This window comes from Rhagoletis zephyria, unplaced genomic scaffold (assembly GCF_001687245.7).
Source record: "Rhagoletis zephyria isolate East Lansing unplaced genomic scaffold, Rhagoletis_zephyria_1.1 Rzeph_scaffold_04377, whole genome shotgun sequence".
Taxonomy (NCBI): domain Eukaryota; kingdom Metazoa; phylum Arthropoda; class Insecta; order Diptera; family Tephritidae; genus Rhagoletis; species Rhagoletis zephyria.
Window position 1 is genome coordinate 21,164 of NW_016161460.1, and position 18,338 is coordinate 39,501.

An 18,338-nucleotide genomic window follows, 5' to 3' on the forward strand; every position below is an offset into this window, starting at 1 on the left:
ATCGAACGTAGAAATCCAGAAATTATTTACACCAACCAGCCAAACTCTAACTAAATGAAAAATATATATAAAAACCCAATTAACGGTTTAACATTAAATACAATTTGAAATCATTTAAGTATCCGTACATAGCAAAAACACAAAAAAAAAAACATAGTAAATTTTTTAATTAGTAAATTATTTTGAAAACTTAACCCAAAAAATGTACTTGTTGCTACACTGATTCAAAACTATTTGAATATTTCAACTGTTGTTTATACATAGCGTATCGTAAAGAGAATTTATAAACAAACAAAAAAAATAAATAAATAAAAAAATATGGGAACAAGTTAGTGCGCATAGTAAATCTTCAGAAAGGATTAAAAAGAAATTATTTACGATTGCTGATGTATGTATGCGTTGATGCATAAGTTGATAAATAAAATAGTAATAGAAGTAAGCAGGCGAGTCAAACATGGACAACTAAATACCTAAACTCAGATTACCAGAAACGAACAACAGAGAAAAAAAATTTAAACACAACTAGTTTAGCAGTAAAATAAAATTGAAATAAAAAGTGAGAACAAAATATATTAAACAACAATTTTTTATTGCCTTCTATTTAAATTATTTTTCTGATTAATGTGAAACAGAAACAGAAACAGAGAAAAAACTTGTTTGAGTGTTGCTCTAGCCAGACATCGAACCTTGGTCCTACCGTGTGGAAATACGCACATCTAACTCGACTACAGCGTCCGCCAAGAAACTATTTGCATAAGACTATTGATAAAAATTTATCATTGATAAAAATTTATCAATAGATCGATAAAAATCTCGGTAACGTAATACGCAAGCACCAATGTGAGGGAAAAGAATCTCTCCACTAGAAAAATTTTAATGGAATATGTTTAATTGAATATGTACATAATTAATTTTTTTGTCGACTAAAATTGGACCTGGGGCCTATTTCACAAAAGTGACTGGTGCGACAATTGTCGATTTTTTTTTATAAAATATTACTGCCAGAATTGTTGGCGACATTTGTTCTGCTTCATATACGCTTGTAGGAAACTGTGAACATTTTTGGAAAACGACAGTGATATTATGGACTATTGGCGACAATTGTGCTGACAATTGTCACTGTGACAAAATTGTTGTGACAATAGCGACAAAACCAAATAGCTCCGTTGGGAAGCTTTCACAGGAGAGTTTTGCAAATTTACTTATATGGTATTTGCGCGCATATCATTACTTTTCAATAATTTGAATTTTTCTTAACCAGTTCTTGCCAGCTACTGTCGGAATTCGACCGGCTCTCTAGTGTTTTTAAATAATTTATTTGAATTACAGTTTAAGGCTGACAATTTCTCAATAAACCATGTTTTTTATGAAAACTTTTTGATAATTAGACAAATTACACAAGCCTGAAGCATTTTCCAACCAATTTTGAAACCTCAAAAACACTCCTGGTATATGCAGTAACAAAAACCACGAAGTAAACCCAAATGTGGTCCAAAAATGTATGAGAAAATGTGAGGTCGGAATTTTTATGCTCTCACCCTCTAGGATTCTTTTATACCTAAAAAAGTATACACCTGTTTTTTTTTTATATTTTGAAATCAAAAAATATTTCCATGTGTTTTTATATGGGGAAAACACCACTTTTCGTAGAAATGGTATAGAATTCTCAAAAATTAATATGTTTCGATCGATCAATTGGATCAATTGGGTATTGTTATTGAATGTCTCCTGAAGAAAACCAGAGCTTTCCGATCGAAAAATATTAATTTTCAAGAATTCTATATCATTTCTACGAAAACTTGTTTTTTCTCCATATAAAAATTCATGGAAAACTTTGAGCGCTTTGAGCGACCTCTAAAAATTTTTTTATTACAAAATAACAAAATGGGGGTATATTTTTTTTCGAAATAGTACAATCCTAGGGGGTGAGAGCATTATAATTCCGACTTTACTACCCTACTGGGCACACTCCAAAAGTGAAGCTTCCCTCGACTCATTTCTAGTTCGCTTCATATTGCAGAAATTTGTGCCGTCGAAGTGAATGCCTAATTCTAGCCTGACTTCCTTCGTCCAGGTGTTGAAGAGAGTCGCCGTTGATTACGTTGGGGAGATTGTTACGGTCCTTGCAGTGAAGAAACAAGAAAGGCTGGAGTGATATCCATCTCCGTCTTCAGTTTCGCTTTCTTATTTTCCTTCGTATTCGTAGTCGTCTTCGTATTCTTTCTTGCATTCGTATTCGTTTTTGTATTCGTAGTTGTCTTTGTCTTTGTATTGGCCTTTACAGTCGTCTTCAAATTCGTTTTGGTCTTCGCCTTTATCGTCGCATTCGTCTTCGAATTCTCCCCCGTATTCGTTTTTGCCGTCGTATTCTGCTGCGTCGTCGAATTTGTCCGCGTTAACTGTGGCCGAAATTGTCTTCGTATTTGTGATCGTATTCGTCTTCTTCCTTATATTCGTGGTCATCTTTAGTTGGTCTCCATATTAGTGTTCGCTTACGTATTAAGCAAATAAAAAGCAAAAAACCAACCAACGTTTAAACTATAAAAACTCTCGTCATCTATTTAGAGAAACCACACCGCTTCAGTGGAAAAATTCGAACAGGGGTCCGAAGTGCATCCTGCTGGGATGAAGCGGGCTGCAGCAGCAGTAAAAAACCATGCGGAACTTACGCTCACTTACGTGAACGTCGGTTGGTGTCGGTAGGGCAGTGAACTTCCGGGAAGCCTTTCCAATCAGCTTTTGAAGAGTTGACATAATAGGTCCGGGAATCCGCGACGCAAAGCAAAGTGGGCAGGTTTATCAAACGAGATGACTATGAGCAGATGGTCTGATGCTAAGGTCAGCATAGGCCGCCATGATATGCTGTTTATCAGACCAGCGCGGACAAGTGTTAGGTCTGGCGAGCTGCAGCAGCTGCCCATAATCTTGGTGGGTGGTCGTTCAATGTGCAGAATGTCGAATTGTCTATCTGCTCAGACAAGTGTGCCCATACGTTCATTAGACAGGCTTGAATGCCAAAGATCGTGGTGCGCGTTAACGTCACCAACTACCATACGGTTTTCACCTCTGAGGAGCGCACCTATTACAACGTGATATCCTGCCGGGCAGCTGGTGGCAGGGGTATATATTATATATGTATATGTTAAATATTTCGAGCTCGACATCGCCTGACCGGATAGCAATACCCTGAAATTTAGGATGGTATCCCTGCGGTCGATGTCTTCTTCGATAAGACGATACTGCACGGTGTGGTGCGTGATGGACGCTAGGCCCGATCTCGACGGTGCACATTGTATACGGCGCAATTCAGCAAAGTTGAATTGCTGTGCAGCTTCGTCTCTGGGACCGCAGCTATTAATATTCCATGCCGGCCCATGAAGACGGTTATCTCCTCGGTCTTGCTCTGAAGTCCGTTACAGTTAAATTGTACCACCTTTGTGTGCCTTGGGAGACCGATTGTGAAGTGGGGTGTGAGTGAGTTGTATTGCCTGCCGGCCCCCTGTTGTGTGTGCTGCTGAGGATGGTGCTGCCTTGTGGTGGTGGTGGGCGGCGTCGCGGCGAAGTTTGCGACTGGGCAGCACAGCATGCGGCCACATAAGTCACTCGTCCAATCCCGTGTTTTGCAGAGTCCAGAACATGCCCTAAAGTGGCACCAGCCAAGGCAGGAGTTGCACTTGCCTGACGTCACATGACGGTATATTCTGGGCCGACAAACCGAGCAGATTGTTGGAGGGACTTGGAGTTGCCGGCGGCTGGTGTGTAGGTGGAGGTGATGTAGTGTTTGTGTGCGTGTTCACTGTTTTGTTGTGTTGGGGTGTATACATACAGTGACGAGCAAAACTGTAACATGGTGTAACACTTTTTATTTCAGCCACCGCTATCTTTCCAACTTCTAAAGACTTTCATACTTTTGTTGTATATTCGTATTGGTACACCCCTACTCCCTCTCTCATAAAGATTTGAAGTCAATCCAACAACAATAATAAAACCAGCAGGCAAAAATGTAAATTAAGGCAGATGTTACAGATTCGCACTCACTCTCGGTTTTACTTTTGAAAGTTATCTCTTATTTAGTTGGAAGTCAGATGACTTTTTTCTGTATTGTAATTTATTCAAGAAGTTATTACCAGTTAATAATATGGTTAATCAGGAAACATAAATGTAAATAATATATTTACTGCGGAAACGCGGGACCGTAGGAAAAGTGGCAAAAAATTATGGAGGTCGCCACGTGAAAATATTAAGATTGAGAAAAAATATAGCCTAAAAGGTTATTAAAGACAAAGGAAGTCTGCCAAAAAATATTACGGTCCGATACCGAACTTAGTAGCAAGTAGCGCTGCAGCCACTATTACAGAAGCGTTTAAGGTATTAAAATACCATGCAAATCATTGGACAGCGAGGCGAAAAATTGCCAAATTGAACGCAAAGTCATAATAAAAGAAGAAAAAGTCATTTTGATCAAAATACATGTGCGAGAGGGATATGTTAACCCTTACAGAATGCAATAACAAAACACATTTTTAAGATTTAATTGAAGGTTAGTTGGTCTGACAAGACTAAATTAATCGCTTTCAATCAGGTGGCCAGGCATGGTATTGGATCAAAGACTCAAATTAAGCCTTAGCGAATCATGTAAGGCAAACCGCGAACCACAGTGATCGGTCAATAATAGTTTGGGGTTGTATTTCAAAAATATTGTTGGTCCCTTAGTACGCATTATGCNCAGGAATTGGATCAAAGACTCCAATTAAGCCTTAGCGAATCATGTAAGGCAAACCGCGAACCACAGTGATCGGTCAATAATAGTTTGGGGCTGTATTTCAAAAATATTGTTGGTCCCTTAGTACGCATTATGCGTAAAGAACAGTATCTATTCATATTTCAACAAAACTTGCAAGATGTAGTCGAAAAATGAGAGTTTCTGCTGAAAAATCACCCAAAACATACTGCATATGTTCGCAAAGACTGGATGCAAAAGCAAAAATTCGCTATCTTGAAATGACCTCCACAATCCGCGGATATGAATCTCGTCGAAAATTTGCGAAATCAACTAAAAGCGCAGCTTACTAAGTATGCAAGTCCGTCCAATGGAGAACATGAGTTATGAAAGCAAACCAAGGATATATGGGAGGCTATACCTCCAGAATTTTTACAGAGATACAAATAAGGTATGCCAAATAGCATTCCAGGAACTAAAAAAGCAAAAGTATATTGAACATTGTGTTAACAATTCTCTTTTTGTGTGAAAATTGTCAAAAAGTTATTAAAAATATATATGTGCAAAACTGTAACATATGCCTTAATTTACATTTTTGTCTGCTGGTTTTATTATTGTTGTTGGATTGACTTCAAATCTTTATGAGAGAGGGAGTAGAGGTGTACCAATAAGAATATACAACAAAAGTATGAAAGTCGTTAGAAGTTGGAAAGATAGCGGTGGCTGAAATTAAAAGGGTTACACCATGTTACAGTTTTGCTCGTCACTGTATATAATATATACCCCCTGCCACCAGCTGCCCGGCAGGATATCACGTTGTAATAGGTGCGCTCCTCAGAGGTGAAAACCGTATGGTAGTTGGTGACGTTAACGCGCACCACGATCTTTGGCATTCAAGCCTGTCTAATGAACGTATGGGCACACTTGTCTGAGCAGATAGACAATTCGACATTCTGCACATTGAACGACCACCCACCAAGATTATGGGCAGCTGCTGCAGCTCGCCAGACCTAACACTTGTCCGCGCTGGTCTGATAAACAGCATATCATGGCGGCCTATGCTGACCTTAGCATCAGACCATCTGCTCATAGTCATCTCGTTTGATAAACCTGCCCACTTTGCTTTGCGTCGCGGATTCCCGGACCTATTATGTCAACTCTTCAAAAGCTGATTGGAAAGGCTTCCCGGAAGTTCACTGCCCTACCGACACCAACCGACGTTCACGTAAGTGAGCGTAAGTTCCGCATGGTTTTTTACTGCTGCTGCAGCCCGCTTCATCCCAGCAGGATGCACTTCGGACCCCTGTTCGAATTTTTCCACTGAAGCGGTGTGGTTTCTCTAAATAGATGACGAGAGTTTTTATAGTTTAAACGTTGGTTGGTTTTTTGCTTTTTATTTGCTTAATACGTAAGCGAACACTAATATGGAGACCAACTAAAGATGACCACGAATATAAGGAAGAAGACGAATACGATCACAAATACGAAGACAATTTCGGCCACAGTTAACGCGGACAAATTCGACGACGCAGCAGAATACGACGGCAAAAACGAATACGGGGGAGAATTCGAAGACGAATGCGACGATAAAGGCGAAGACCAAAACGAATTTGAAGACGACTGTAAAGGCCAATACAAAGACAAAGACAACTACGAATACAAAAACGAATACGAATGCAAGAAAGAATACGAAGACGACTACGAATACGAAGGAAAATAAGAAAGCGAAACTGAAGACGGAGATGGATATCACTCCAGCCTTTCTTGTTTCTTCACTGCAAGGACCGTAACAATCTCCCCAACGTAATCAACGGCGACTCTCTTCAACACCTGGACGAAGGAAGTCAGGCTAGAATTAGGCATTCACTTCGACGGCACAAATTTCTGCAATATGAAGCGAACTAGAAATGAGTCGAGGGAAGTTTCACTTTTGGAGTGTGCCCAGTAGGGTAGTAAAGTCGGAATTATAATGCTCTCACCCCCTAGGATTGTACTATTTCGAAAAAAAGTATACCCCCATTTTGTTATTTTGTAATAAAAAAATTTTTAGAGGTCGCTCAAAGCGCTCAAAGTTTTCCATGAATTTTTATATGGAGAAAAAACAAGTTTTCGTAGAAATGATATAGAATTCTTGAAAATTAATATTTTTCGATCGGAAAGCTCTGGTTTTCTTCAGGAGACATTCAATAACAATACCCAATTGATCCAATTGATCGATCGAAACATATTAATTTTTGAGAATTCTATACCATTTCTACGAAAAGTGGTGTTTTCCCCATATAAAAACACATGGAAATATTTTTTGATTTCAAAATATAAAAAAAAAACAGGTGTATACTTTTTTAGGTATAAAAGAATCCTAGAGGGTGAGAGCATAAAAATTCCGACCTCACATTTTCTCATACATTTTTGGACCACATTTGGGTTTACTTCGTGGTTTTTGTTACTGCATATACCAGGAGTTGAGGTTTCAAAATTGGTTGGAAAATGCTTCAGGCTTGTTTAATTTGTCTAATTATCAAAAAGTTTTCATAAAAAACATGGTTTATTGAGAAATTGTCAGCCTTAAACTGTAATTCAAATAAATTATTTAAAAACACTAGAGAGCCGGTCGAATTCCGACAGTAGCTGGCAAGAACTGGTTAAGAAAAATTCAAATTATTGAAAAGTAATGATATGCGCACAAATACCATATAAGTAAATTTGCAAAACTCTCCTGTGAAAGCTTCCCAACGGAGCTATTTGGTTTTGTCGCTATTGTCACAACAATTTTGTCACAGTGACAATTGTCAGCACAATTGTCGCCAATAGTCCATAATATCACTGTCGTTTTCCAAAAATGTTCACAGTTTCCTACAAGCGTATATGAAGCAGAACAAATGTCGCCAACAATTCTGGCAGTAATATTTTATAAAAAAAAATCGACAATTGTCGCACCAGTCACTTTTGTGAAATAGGCCCCAGGTCCAATTTTAGTCGACAAAAAAATTAATTATGTACATATTCAATTAAACATATTCCATTAAAATTTTTCTAGTGGAGAGATTCTTTTCCCTCACATTTGTGCTTGCGTATTACGTTACCGAGATTTTTATCGATCTATTGATAAATTTTTATCAATGATAAATTTTTATCAATAGTCTTATGCAAATAGTTTCTTGGCGGACGCTGTAGTCGAGTTAGATGTGCGTATTTCCACACGGTAGGACCAAGGTTCGATGTCTGGCTAGAGCAACACTCAAACAAGTTTTTTCTCTGTTTCTGTTTCACATTAATCAGAAAAATAATTTAAATAGAAGGCAATAAAAAATTGTTGTTTAATATATTTTGTTCTCACTTTTTATTTCAATTTTATTTTACTGCTAAACTAGTTGTGTTTAAATTTTTTTTCTCTGTTGTTCGTTTCTGGTAATCTGAGTTTAGGTATTTAGTTGTCCATGTTTGACTCGCCTGCTTACTTCTATTACTATTTTATTTATCAACTTATGCATCAACGCATACATACATCAGCAATCGTAAATAATTTCTTTTTAATCCTTTCTGAAGATTTACTATGCGCACTAACTTGTTCCCATATTTTTTTATTTATTTATTTTTTTTGTTTGTTTATAAATTCTCTTTACGATACGCTATGTATAAACAACAGTTGAAATATTCAAATAGTTTTGAATCAGTGTAGCAACAAGTACATTTTTTGGGTTAAGTTTTCAAAATAATTTACTAATTAAAAAATTTACTATGTTTTTTTTTTGTGTTTTTGCTATGTACGGATACTTAAATGATTTCAAATTGTATTTAATGTTAAACCGTTAATTGGGTTTTTATATATATTTTTCATTTAGTTAGAGTTTGGCTGGTTGGTGTAAATAATTTCTGGATTTCTACGTTCGATTGATACTAAATAGTAAGTTCTTTTTAACTTATATGTGTTGTCAGGAATTTTTGTAGTTTTAATTAGACTAGTGAGCAATTATAAATAACACTCTTATTTTATATTTTTTTTTTTAATTTTATTTAATTTTTTATGTTATAAACATGCATTTGGTTTTTGTGTGCGCACTTCAATGCGCTTATATTTATTATTATTTTTATACTTTAGTATTTATAAATATTTATTTTCAGCTTTTGGTTGTTGTTTTTAGTGGTTTAATATGCAAAACACTTCACTTGGATTTCTTCTTTAAATTATAGTTATTTTTATTTAAATTGTTCTAGTTATATGGTCTATGGTTTTTTTTTTCATATATTTCCCATTTTATATTTGTCAAATTTTAAGTATGAATTAAATATTCCCGTGCTAAATGCTATGGTTATGAGTTTTAATATTATGTGTTATTTTTTGCGGTTTGTTTATTTTTTTTTCTATGCTATCTCTTTTTCGGTTTATTCTTTTATTTGGTTGTACTGTTCTATTTGATTTTTCTGTATATTAGCTATTTTTTTACTTCATGCTTTCTTAAAATTATATTTGATTTTACACTGTATTGAAAATATTTCAAATTCAAAGGAATCAATAGAATTTTGTAAGGAGTTAATGAAAAACAAATTTATTGCAAAAACCGATGATTGTTTCCTAGCTCGAAGGTGGTCATAATTCGAATTCCACTCGAACGAACTTAAGGATTCTGAGGAAGATGAATGGACCATGAATTATAAGCTAGCTGAGTTTAGGTTTACACGCCATCACTACTTGAAAAACTATTCGGTTTATTGATATTTATTATATTCCTATCAAAAAACATCTAAATATGCACATTAGGGTTCACCGCGAAAAAATATTGCACTTTTCCAACGGAATTTTACAAATTATTATATTTTAAGAATCCGCCAAAATATTTCGGAAAGTTATTAAGAATAACGTGAGCTGGACCAATTTGAAAATCCCACCAAAAATCTCATTATTTAGATTACGTTTACAAAATGTTTAAACAATTTTATGCAGATCTCTTAGGCCCAAACTCTTTCTTTGATTTTTTGGAAAAAAAAAATATTTTTAAAAACTAATTTTATTTATAAAAAACTCGATTTTTGGAGATAATTTCGAATAGGTCCAGCACAAGTAAATCTTAATATTTTTTTCGAAATATTTTTGCGGTAGTCATATGGCCATATTCATAAAAAATAAAGTAGGTTTAAAGAGCTTTACAAATTGACGTTTTCATACATTTTTGAATTTATAAATCTTTTATAAAGCTACTTTATTTTTTATGAATAAGGCCATTAAAATATAATAAATTTAATATTCCCGATGGAAAAACAGCACCTATTTTTTATAAATGGTGAGTGAGTGGAAAAATAAATAGGGACACGACGTTTTAACTATTTTTCTTTTGCTTATTTGATATTTATTATTATTATTATTATATAAAAGTATAGCTCATTATCTAACAAAAACCATATAAATTCATATTGCAAACTTTGTGCAAAAATTATAAAAATTCTGCAAAATTTCATCTAAATTTTCAACTTTTTAATCAGATTTTTTAGAATATTTTGAGAACGCAGTTTTATAGCCCATTAAATTTTAGTAAAGGGCAAGTTTGAAGTTCCTTAAAAAATCGCATTGATTTTTGATAATTTTTATTCTGAATGTATTACGCACTTTTTTCCATACAAAAGAAAATTTCGAACATACTTTGTATGCAAGAAAAACGTTAAAAAAATGCCAGAAATTAACGCGATTTTTTGACAACTTAAAACTTACACCTCATTCTATTAAAATTTAATGTACTATAAAATTACATATTCAAACAAATTCTAAAAAATCTGATTAAAAAGTGAAAAATCTAGATGCAATTTCGCAGAATTTTAATACTTTTTGGGCATATTTTGAAATATGAATTTGTATGGTTTTTGTTAGATAATGACCTATAATTTTATAAAAAAAAATAATAAATATTAAATAAACGAAAGAAAAATAGGAAACATTTTTTTAAAATATCGTGTCCCTATTTATTTTTCCACCACTGTATAACAAACTTTGCGATTTTAGGAGCCAAAACATCTCTCAGCCAGCTTGCCACCATCATTGAGTAACCATCATGACTGAAGCTAAAAAGCACAAATGGTTTAAGCCAGGTTGACTGATACAAATAGCCTTATACATATAGTTCAGTACCTTCTGAGTAAAAAAAAAAACAATCGAATGTCGTTCATTGGCTTGGATATACCCACAGCGTCTTTCAGTCCATTATTAATATACTCGGTTTCTGGTGTTGAGATAAGTTCAATGGACATTCCCTCTTCATCGCTCATGGTCATTACATTAAAGCTTTCGATATGGAGGATATTAATGCCCAATATATAACCTCGAGTTTGGTAACCTGGAATCGTGTGCACTTGCCAATTGGTCATCAGTAGTTTTATCTCCTTGGTTTTTGTCCTAATAAGTACATCTATCGATAGCTGCTCGCTAGCTACTTCGCTCACCTCATCCAATTACGATGTAGAGGCTACATCAGCCGCGCCACTCGGTTGATACGCTGGCTTAGTACGTCATCGATTTCCATAACTCGTAAGCATAACGTTGTCCCTCTTATGATACTGGGACGCTGAAGCATTCATGGCAACGACGTGGCTGTCGAACGGAACGGACGTTGGTTAAAAAATATTTCAGTAAAAGCCGTGATCTGTTGTGTAGATGCGGAAAGGTCTTTAATTCGTAATGCGCCAAATGCATTTTACTTTCAATTATATGCAGAAACTGCATAGCATAGCACAGGACTAGAATGAGATTTCCAGGCACGCCATTTTTGATGGTCTAATAAAAGTTTTACTATAAAACGGATTAAAATAATCTCATTGAATTTATTTAGCCTTCTAAATTGAGTGAGCTGGATCTAGATAAAAAGGGAATTTTGGTCTCAAAATAGGTAGGGTAATTAGAGTATGGTGCCGAAATTCGAATAGCTAATTCATATATATAAGCATATGCTTTTCTTTATGAATACGACCCAAGGTTTCGAACAAAAATGAAGTGGTGTATCTTATATCCAGGTTTTTAACAAAACTTGTTTGAAACAAAGTGGAACAACGATATTTCTTTCTAATTAATTCCTCATTATTATTCTATTTTTCTTGCTAACTTTTTAAAGCTATTCTCATTCTATACGCCATAAATATTGGTTTTGTATGTATGTATGTATGTTTTCGTACGAATTATGATTGTATGAATTCCCATCTCTACCTACATACATATGTATGTATGTAGGTAATTATCCTGCCGTTGCATAAACTATTGTTTCACTATTTCTCGGTTATACAAACCTTACTATTTGGTTATACTGTATGTATGTACATATATGTATTATGTATGTACATGGATATGTACATTTGAATGGTATATATTTTTTCTTCGGGATAATGTCTATTTTTTCCTAGCTTCCTTTTTAAATTGTATTTCTTTTTGTTATGCAGTGAAATGTTAAATGGCTTTGCTGACTTTTTGTGAGGTAAATTTTTTCTTTTGCTTTAGAATTTGTGAATTATTTTGTTTATTATTTGATTTTATGTAACAATTTTGGTTGGTTTGCGCTTAACGCGACATATTTTTTAAAAGTTATACATATATATTACATACATGTTTAATTGTTGATATGTGAGCCTTTGTGGTAAATTAAAAAAAAAAAATTAATAAATAAAGTAAGCAGAGGTGCCTTTAAAATTGAAAAACTATAAATCTCGAAAGTATGTACGTTAGACCGTACTAGAAAAAAAGTTCCATGTACGCCTTCGAATCTAAAGTATTTTTACAATCATATTGAAAAAAAAAAAATCTTTTTTTTGGCCGCGCATTTTAAACTAACCTACCACCCTTATGTCAATAAATTAAAGGTCACCAAAAAACAATTAAACTTTTGCTAAGGAAGTGTTTTGATTATTCCAATCCATTCCAAAAAAATGTTATGGCCGAACGTAGGTGTAAAAAATTTACACTGTTTGTAGGTTCGATAAAAAAAAAATATTCTTCGAAATTGCCTTACAAAAATACTTTAGCCTCAGGGTGAAACTTTTTTTGTTTGCTTATAAGGTGGCACGCTCAAATGTATGACAAGCACATTCGAAGCCTTTTCCACTTTAATGAGGTTACCCTAATGTTTGAGATTACCAGTGAGGAAAAAGTTTTGGCTTAGGTTAAACTTGTGGTTAAGCTTGTGGGATCTATAATCTGCGTAATTTAATTTATAAACAAATTTTTCAGTGGCATGTAATCTGCTTTAATGTGCTAATTTTTTACAGTGTATTTGAAAGCTATGGAGCCGTTTGAAATACATTTTAATTCACTAAACACAAGTTTTTATTAAATTTCCAAATTATGAGTAGAGTGTGATTTGCTGTGTAAACTTGTAATCAGTCTATATAAAGTTTTTATTTTTATATAATACTATTATTTTATAATTATTTCCTCACTTCTGTACAATTTGAAATGAAAAAATTTTAAATTTTTTATTTACTGGAAAGTTAATAACTGTTTCTTTTCACTAACTGTAACTGTTGCTTAAAATATCTGTTTTTAATTTCCAAACTTGTTTTTAAGTTGTATTGAATATCTTTAAGGTGCACGAAATATAAGGGCGTGTGAGATAATACATTTTCCCTTAATGCTCAAGTAGTTTAATTAAAATTTCACTTAGCCTTCGAAAATTTTCTCATTTAAATAAGTAGCTTTTATGCAGTGAAAATTAGTTCGTTAACGTGTTTTTGAACATTATAAAAAAGCAGTTTTGGTAATTCTAATACTTAAACATGAATGAACACATTATCTTTGCGTGTGCAATGCATTTTTTTTTTTTTTGTTTCCATAAAAACTTAATCAAATGCAGCTTGACATTTTTTAAAACAGTTTATTAAGTGTTATTTTCAAGACAAATCGATCATAGCTACGGAAAAGTAAATGAAAGCTGTTCAATTATTAAATGATGTGAATATAATACGCAGACAGAGGGGCGCTAGATTGGAACTCAGTGCTTCAATATGTACTAGAGATGCCGTTTTTGAATCGTTTAAATCGAAAATCGATTGATCGAGGGCTTCCTTTTCGTCTCGAACGATCGATTTTTCTATTGCGATTTGATACATTAATCGAAACAAAAAATCGCGTTTATTTAGTGTGATCAAATCAAACCTCGATTTTTCGAGGCCTTCAGGATCGATTATTTTAAAATTTTTATTTTTATTTTTTTTTTTTGCAAGATTTGTTAGTTAAATAATACAATAATAAAACACATTTTGTCGAACGCTACGCGATTGCATGAATGGCTTTCAATCAGCGATGTAATTTTGCAATCGATTAAATCGCAGAACGATTAAACCAAGTCTATTTTTAAACGATTAGTTTCTTGAAAAATTAATCAGGAGAAGAACCAAAGTTCTAATAAGGTACAGAAACTCTTCTTTTTAAATTCTAGACTTACTTAAGCTGTACTTTTTAAATCGATTAATTGGAGATCGATTAATCGATCCATGCCGAGATATTTTCTTTTTTGGCATTCGGTTCATTAATTTATTAAAAAATTATGTTCATCTTTCTTTTTAAATCGATTAACTAAAGCCCTCAAAATCGAAGCAAAATCATTAGTATCGAAACTCGATTACTTTTGTTTATTTAAAGAAATGACCCCCAATCAAGTAGTTCTCCAAAAACTGCTTACAAAAATAAAGAATGAGGCAGATTGATTCATACCTTCCGCCAAATATTGGCTAGAAAAATTTAATTCATTTGTAAGTGATTTTTCTCAAAGTTTTTGTCGCTCTCGATTCGAAACGATTCAGAGGATAGCTTTTTTCTAGCTTCAATTGGCATCTCTAAGGCATCTACAGTTAGGTGCGTGAAATATTTGAAAGAAGCGCGTGAAGTAACCAAGTTTTCAACTGGATAAAGTGGATTAAAGCGGGAACTCGATTTTTTTTTTTTCTTAAATTTTGCAGATCAATGGCGGATAAGACAACGGTTTAACTAATTGTATAGGTTTTCTTGCGCAGTTCTTGCACGTGTGAGCAATATGCAGCGCACCTTTTTGAGCATGCGAGGTATAACATATTTTTTGTTTTTTCAGTGAGTTATGGAAGGGTTAATAAAAATGTGCTTAATTTTCTCATGGCATTGCTGTATTGTGAACTTTGGATTTCAATTTTTATTTAAATTTAACGGTTTATAGAATGTCTTTTTTTATAATTCACTGTTTTAAATATGTATCTGATTGTGTGTGTGTATGTATGTATTTTGAAATCTTGTGCTATTAACTGTATTTTATGTGATTCTTTATCATCGCTAGTGATACNCATTTTTATTTAAATTTAACGGTTTATAGAATGTCTTTTTTTTATAATTCACTGTTTTAAATATGTATCTGATTGTGTGTGTGTGTATGTATGTATTTTGAAATGTTGTGCTATTAACTGTATTTTATGTGATTCTTTATCATCGCTAGTGATACACATTTAACACATGTTCTTGACGAGTTTTACAAATATTGCTTTTGCCTTATTATAACATATTATGTAGGTATGTATGTATTTTAAATTGATTTATTTTTTCGGCCGCATACTGTACGTAATGATATTTTGAAATATACTTCATTGTATGTATGTATGTATACTTTGTTGATATTTTATTTATTGTTATGCAAATGATATACATCTGTTTTAACCAAGAGAGCTTTTCCTGTTTATGTTTCTTGTTTTCGTTTTTTTTTTTTTTTCTTTTGATGAGCGCGTTCATGGGACACTTTTTAAATGTGAAATTTTTTAAATCAATTTTGCTCACATAACTGCTGCATATTTTCTTAAAATATTTTAGATTCAATTTAATTTTACTATTTCCTTGAAAACTCTTTAAATATGCAGAGTAAATATTTGTATATGTAAGTAGGTATATGTAATACATTTATTTTTTTTATTTACTTACAGCTAGTCACTACCACAATGCTAACCCATTTCAATACGTTTTTTGGTGTGTTTTTTGCTCGTACTAGTGCATGCTAGTACGCATTTATTTATTTATTTTTTAACACTAAATTGTACCTAAATTAAATTTAGTAGTTTTTTTTTCACTTTTTATAACAAATGCTATGCGTTTTTTTTTATTATTATGACATTGCAATTTACATGCTAAGCATATTTGGGTTTTATATGTATGTACTACATGTAAATATGTATGTTTAGTAATTGATGTTGTTTTTTATTAACTATTTTTTACTTTTGTTTCGTACAATTTTTTTTTATCTCATCCCAGAGTGTACATACATATGTATGTATGTATGTCCTAAAGTGTATGCGTAGGAGTGCTCAACTATAAGCCAAGTAAAAAATAATCGGCTTTTTAGCTTTCCATGAACATGCACACATACACGTTTGTACACATTTATGTAGTATTTAATATTATATATATATGTATAAGTTTTGATATTCACATATTCTATTGTATTTGTGGTAGTTTGTTTTTTTTTTTGTTTGCTGTTTGGTGTCTTCTAGACAACATTTACTTTATTTTCTGTTTGTTAATTTCTATTCCAATTTCTGGTTTTCACCCTACATATTCCTAAATATACATACATTGAAGCGCTAATCATTTTACATTTGTTGGATTTTAAAGGCCTTTCTACTACGTTTCCACGCTTTTCTACTCACACAAGTTGCATACACACTTAGTGCATATCTTTTATTGTTCTTCATTTTCTATATGTATGCATGTATGTATATACTATACATATATCCTGCACCGATATTATCAATGATGTACATACATACATATACTGTGAGTGCAGATATTGGATATGAACTCAAGTCAAGGGAAATTACTTTAAAATTAAGAAATAAATAACCCAACAAACCAACCCAACCAAATATTTTTATTACTAAAATTTTAGTATTAATTTTTTTTTACTCTATTCGAATAGTAACGGTTAATAGTAAAAAATTAAGTTTTTAAGAAAACTTTGAACTTTGTCTAAAAAAAAATTAATACATACTATTGTTTTATTTAAAAGTTGGAAATTAAAAAAAAAAAATAATAAACAGAATACGTTTGAAATATACGTTAACATATCATCAGGAACGTTCTAAAGAATAAGTAAACAAAAAAGTTTATTCCAAACGTTCAGAATGAATAAAGAAATTCAGCCTTTGTTTTAAATGGGAATCGTTTGAAAAACAAGTAATTTTTAAGCACAAAAAAACCGACTTCAATGCTCATATAAAAACTTGGGATTGCCACTAGTTTCTTCATGCTCTAATGAGATAAACAATTGAGAGACATACCACCTCTCCTTTAAAAAACGAATTATCGAAAACTATTCACGTGGCCCAAAGTTATCCGGTAACGTACATAAAAGAAAGATTCCGACTTTTTTGAAGTCGGTTAAAAGTAGATTTTACGTAAATAGGTAAGATAATTTTTCCTGGGATATGAATTTTCTTTAAAAAAATACTCTAAAATTGTAGTAAATTTTTTCTACGCTTAATTAGGATGTATTTAAACTAGTTTTTGCATTTAAAGGAAAATTATTTGAGAAAAATATTGAAAATATTCTAAAAGTGAGCATTTCTCAAGGAAAACTTTGAATACTAAAATTNCTTAAAAATAGATTTTATGTAAATAGGTAAGATAATTTTTCCTGGGATATTAATTTTCTTTAAAAAAAATACTCTAAAATTGTAGTAAATTTTTTCTACGCTTAATTAGGATGTATTTAAACTATTTTTTGCATTTAAAGGAGAATTATTTAAGAAAAATATTGAGAATATTCTAAAAGTGAGCATTTCTCAAGGAAAACTTTGAATACTAAAATTTTATAGACAATTTTTACTTTTTTATAACCCATTATTTTATTACAACCCATTTTTGTTTTATTATAACCCAGTTTTTTATTAAATGTACAATTTTTCTAAAACAATTCTAAACATTCAATTTATGAAAGCGCTAACAAAAATCTTAGTAAAAATTTATACAAACGTTTACAAAGAAAGCAAATTATACATATGTATGTATGTATGTACATTAACGTGCATGACCAAAAAAAAAAGTTGCAGTTTTTTCACCGGAATTATAATATTTATTATATTTTAAAACTTCCGCCAAAATATTTAGGAACAATATTAAGACTTACGTGAGCTAGACTGATTTCAAAATACCTCCAAATATTTTATTATTTTGATTCAGTTGATGAAATTTTCAAACATTTTATGCGGACCTTTTAACCTTAAACTATTCTATCATCTGAGGTGATTTTGTGCAAAAAATATTGTTAAAAACAAATTTTATTTGTAAAAAAACTCAATTTTTGAGGTATTTGAAAATCGGTTCAGTTCACGTAAATCTTAATATTTTTCCGAAATATTTTGGTGGAAATCTTAAAATATAATCGATTTTATAATTGCAATGGAAAAACAGTACCGATTTTTCTTTTTATGGGAGTGCTGCAGTCTAATGTACATAGCTTTAAAATTTGTCAAATAATTGACTTTACTTGTCGCTTGATCTCCCTAAACCTTTTCTCTAAAATATGAAATTTAAAAATGCAAAATTAAACATCAAAATTAAAATGAATTTCTGCTAAGCCNCTTTGGTGGAAATCTTAAAATATAATCGATTTTATAATTGCAATGGAAAAACAGTACC